Raw genomic sequence first — 5806 nt, 5'->3', positions numbered from 1 at the left:
ACAATTACAAAATGCTCTTTACATAAAGGTAGACCTAAATATTAATACTAATTACTCATGGGTAGGCCGAGCCTATGTAATAAAAATGACAATACTGCCCAAATTAATTTACTTATTCAAGGCCATACCAATCAAACTACTGAAGGACAACTTTATAGCATTAGAAACAAATAACAAAATTTGTTTAGAAGAACAAAAGAATATCAAGAGAATCAATGAAAAAGAATGGGAAAGGGACCGAGTAGTTCATAATTTCAAACCATACTACAAAGTCATAATTGTCAAAACAATCTGTTAATGGGTAGGAAATAGAGCTAGACTTGGAATCAGAAAGGTGTGCATTCAAATCTGGCCTTAGATACTTACTATCTCTGTGACCCTGGGCAAGTCATTTAACCTCTGTTTGCCTTAACCCACTGGAGAAGGAAATGGCAAACCATTCCAGTATTTTTGCCAGGAAACCACCAAACAGGGTCATGAAGAATCAGACATGACTGAAAAACAACTGAACAACAAGAAATAAATGGGTGGATTGGTGGAATAGATTAGGTATACAATATATAGAAACAAATGAACATAGTAACCTAGTGTTTGATAAACCCAAAGATCTCAGCTATTGGGGCAAGAACTCATGATTGGACAAAAATTGTTGGGAAAACTAGAAAACAGTTTGGCAGAAACTAGTGTAGACCCCCATCTAATACTATATACCAAGACAAACTCCAAATGGAAACATAATTTAGACATAAAGTATGGCATCATAATCAAATTAGAGGAGCAAGGAAGAAATTACCTGTCAGATCTTTGCATAGGGAAAAAAAATTACAACCAATCAAAAGGTAGAAAGTTCATAGAAGGTAAAATGAACAATTTTGATTACATAAAATTAAAAAGGTTTTGCACAAACAAAACTAATGCAGCTAATAGAAGAGAAGCAGAAAATGGGGGCAGGGAATCTTTGCGGCAAGTCTCTCTGATAAAGATTTCATTTCTAAGCAATAGAGCAAACTCAATCAGGTTTATAAGAATCATTCCCCAATTGATAAATAGTTAAAGGATATGGATATGCAGTTTTCAGAAGAAAAAATCCAAGCTATCAATAGCTATATCAAAAAAAAATGCTTTAAATTTATGATAGTACTTATTAAGTGCTTACTAAATCCCTGTGGGAATACAGAGACACTGGAGTGGTTTGCCATTTCCTTCTCCAGCTCATTTTATAGTGAGGAAACTGAAGCCAACAGGGTTAAGTGACTTGTCCAGGGTCACGCAGCTAATAAATTTCTGAGGTCAGATTTGAACTCAGGTCTTCTTTACACCAGACCTTGGTACCCTATACACTGTGCCACCTGGGGAGAGTACATATCTTTCAATTATCTCAAGCAACTTCCCAGGGCAAAAACCAATTTTTTAGGAAAATGTTGATCAATTTTGCTTTCTGCACATTAAACAAGTCTCCAGAGTCCTAACACAGTGTACAATCCCTGAAAACAGGTCAGCAAGACACTATTGTGATTGATTTCATAGTACACACAGCCTTGTATGTTAGTGGTTTTCCATTTCTAAAGAGAAAAGATGATTATCGGTACTAATTTACCAATTTATATAATTGTGTAATATACATATATAATTGTACCAATAATCATATCCATTTACATGATTATGTAATTTACAAATTAGTTCTAATATTATCCAGTAGTTTTTATCTGTTTTGTTGTCATTTAAAAATGTATTTTTTTTCCTTTCTCAATTGCCTTTTTCCTTTCTATTCTTTTGTCTAAGAATGCATAATTTTTACAAAGATATTTAATAGATGGGAAAGTAAGCATATGATCTGGTAGTTGTTTATATTTTCATGGCTGCCTTTTCAATAAAATAAGATCTGTGACTTTGTCCAATTTAAAAATAAGAATAAATAAATAAAATCGTCTTCATTTACCTCATTGTAGTAATTGTCTATGTGGTTCTTTTTTGCTCATTGCATCTCTTCCTACAAATCTTCCCATATTTCTTGGAAATCTTCCTCTTTGTTTTCTATTATGGTGCCGGAATTTTAAATTAAGTTTATATGCTACAATTTGTTCAGCCATTTCCTAATCAGTAGGATCATAATTTATTTCTCTTTTATTTTTTTGCTATTACAAATTGGGTTCTTATGAATATTTTTGTACTGTTACATATTTACTTGTTTGAGTATAAACCCAATAGTGATAGTGATGGCTTAAAGCATATGGATAATTTTACAACTTGCAACACATAATTCTACATTGTTTTCCAAACTGGTTGGCCTATTTCATAGTTCTACCAGCAGTAAATTAGTTCAATATTCAAATTTCCTGGCATTACTAACCCTGCCAAAATTGAATTTTTTCATCTTTCATCATCTTTGATAATTTGATGGGTGTGAGATAATGTGTTAGTTGTTTTAATTTGTGTTTCTCTGGCTGTTAGTGATTTTAGCATTTTTTTTAGATGACTATTGTTTGCATTTATTATGAGAACTGTTGTTTTATGACCTTTGACCACTTTCCTATTGGGGAAATAGTTTAGATTTATGATAATAAATGATTATGATAATTCCTTGTACATTTTGGATACCTGGCTTTTATCAAAAGTGTTTTTGTGAAAAAGACCTTTTCCCAATCCATACTTTTTCTTCTTATTCTGGTTGCATTTATTTTATTTGTGCAAAAGTATTTTAATCTTTATATAATCAAAGTGGTCAATTCAATTTTGTCTTTTATAATGTGACACAAGTGTAAGCTGTGTGTGTACTCGATAGGTGTCCCAGGTGAAACTTGAGGTGCAGTAGGAACGGCAATATTCTGTGTGGGCTTCTTTCCATAAGCCTACAGAAAGCCAGAATTTCACTTTACCATTAATACTGCCCTGAGAGTGTAGTTTATAATTTTTCCCACTAGGTGGCAAGCTATTCCAATTACCAGCCCATTGGTCCCATTAAGGACCCTTTAATAAAGGTATAAGGAATTCTCTTTACTCACATGCTTCATTACCCTTCTCCAGGCTACTGGCTTCAAAGAGCCGAGTGATGAGAAAACTCTCCCTGGGTTGTTTTTCTTTTTTTTTTCCTGGTTCTGAATTTATGCTAGGGGGAATGAAAGAAAACTAACCTTCTGAACTAGAAATGATGTCCTCAACTGCACCTCTGGGAAATTTCCTGCTCTCTGTCGACCAGCCATCACATTTATAAGATTCAGGCAAATAGTACTGGGTAACCTCTCTGCATCTGGAAAATTTAAGGAAAAGTTTCCACTGTGCCCATATGGATTCTCAGCTTGCTCATATCCAGGAAAACTTTCCTTCATTCACAGCTTGTGCAAAAGGAATGAGGGGGAATCTGAGCTGGGGTACAAGGCTCAGGTCTTGATCTTAGACAGGAATAGTGGAAAAAAGAGAGAAGCAAGTGAGGAAAATGCAGGGAAGTCTTTCTTAAAACCACTGCTGAGGTTTCTGTTGTTGCGATTTTGCGTTTTTTTAATGGAGAGTTTCTAAAAAATCATAGATACATTTATTTGACTTCTGGTTTGTTGAAGTGATAGGTCAAAAACCACACTTGCCACAGTTATGTCTGTCCTAATGACTGCTCTTAAATACTCCAGCCCCACATTCATTTGCAGGGCACTCTGGATGGCCGTTCTCATCATCCTTGAAGTGTCTGAGTACGACAGATTTAACCTTTCTCTTTTGCTTATTCATTTTGCAGGTGGTATAAAACTTCTTGCTCTTCTTGGCACTACCCCAAAATCTCAGCACAAGATGAAGGTTAGTCTCTTCCTGTATGTTGTAGATGAAGTCCATCCATGTTCTGATTGCTTGCCAGCAAAAATCAGTCTTTGTTGATCAGGAAGACTATCTTCCTGGTTCTTGACTCACAGTAGGTGCTTCATAAATGCTTATTGGCTGACAGACTGACAAGACCCCATATCTTGACATTTTCAATAGTATCTGAAGGTTCAGCTTCAAGGAGTAATGGTCTCCCTGTCAAAGTCTTCATGAAAAGAAGAATAATAGCTAGGATTTATATAGTGCTTTAGGGTTGCAAAGCACATTATGAACCCCACTTTATGCTCACAACAACCCTGGGAGGTAGATAGTACTATTATCCCCCTTTTACAGATGAGGAAACTGAGTCAGGCAGTGGTTAAGTGACTTGCCCATGGTCACACAGCTAGTAAGTGCATGAGACTGGATTTGTACTCCTGTCTTCCTGACTCCAGACCCAGACCTCTATCCCCTCAGCCACCTCACCACATCATGGCACCAGCCCCAGGTGTGGAGGAAGGAGAGTACGAGTTGAGGGATTGCAGGTGTGCTCTACCACACCTAGCTTGTATTTACTTTAAATATATTTTGCATTTGCTTACATATGTACATTTCCCATTCTTGCTTTCCCATAGAAGGTAAGCTCCTTGAGGACAGAAAGACTTCATTTTTTTTTGTCTTTATATCTTCAGCCTACGTATCACAGCACCTAGAGCTTAATAACTTTTGTTGGTGGACCCATTGGTCAAGAATATCCTGGTGAAACAATGATTGAAACCTAGGCATTTTGACTCCCAGACTCTTTCTACTCTGTCATCTACTCCAATGGAAACTAGAACTGATTGGAATGTTGGGCCAGATGACCACTAAGGTAAGACTTCCCAACTTGAGTATGTGTACCCCCAAGAGACATGAGAAACTTGCTAGGGCGTATGGGCACATTTAGTAAATAATGATATTATCCTACTGAAACATTTCACAAACTTCAAATTTATTTCCAACCAACAAAATTGCAAAATGTTTGATGCACCCTTAGAGGAGGAACATTAAATGGTCCCTCCATTTTATTTCTTTGTGTCTATGTATGATGAGCCCTAGAATTGATTTCTTTTCATTCTGAAATGGGGGAATGAGAAGGTTTATTGGAAATCCAAAGGCCATGACCAAAAAGGGTTGGGAACTCCTTGCTCTAATATCTCTTGCAACATTCCTGCCTCACTTATAATTTTTTTTTATAATGAAGGGAAGAGAACAGAAGCCAGTCAATAAACATTTAGTGAATGTCTACTCTGTGCCAGGCACTGTACTAAGTTCAGAGGGGACAAAGAAAATGGTAAAAGATAGTCTCTGCTTTTGAGGAGTTCACAATCTAAGGGGGAAGGCAACATGCAAAAAGCTATATACAGGATAAATAGGAAAGAATCAACAAAAGGAAGGTTGGAGAGGAGGTCAAATAAGCAAGACAGCTTTGGAAGGTATAGAGACACCTCTGTATATACTTAAAAGGAAAGGCATGGGGGCAGCTCGGTGGCACAGTGGATAGAGCACCGGCCCTAAGGTCAGGAGGACCTGAGTTCAAATTCAGCCTCAGACCAGACACTTGTCACTTACTAGCTATGTGACCCTGGGCAAGTCACTTAACCCCAATTGCCTCAAAGCGGGGAAAAAAAGGAAAGGTAGGCAGTAATGTAAGAGGTTTGCAGTTTCAGGTACAAGCCTCTTTTCTGAGGCTTCAGAGAGAACAGAAATATACAAACATATGTATATTTATGTATACAGGTATGCAAATACAAAATCTATTTGGTGTTTCTTAAATTCAGGATAAAAATTAATTTAAAAATTAAAAAATAACTCTAATGCCTCCCAGATGGGATTCCTAACTTTTTTTGTTCCGTGGATCCCTTTGGTAGTTTGGTATAACTTATGGGCTTCTTCTCAGAATAATGTGTTTAAATAAAATAAAAAAACATTCTACTTCTTCATCTCTAAAAAGGAACCTAAACATTCTGCCTGACCTGGACCA

Source organism: Vombatus ursinus, unplaced genomic scaffold (assembly GCF_900497805.2).
Source record: "Vombatus ursinus unplaced genomic scaffold, bare-nosed wombat genome assembly UNPS02014802.1, whole genome shotgun sequence".
Lineage (NCBI taxonomy): Eukaryota > Metazoa > Chordata > Mammalia > Diprotodontia > Vombatidae > Vombatus > Vombatus ursinus.
Note: the sequence above shows the minus strand (reverse complement) of the source record.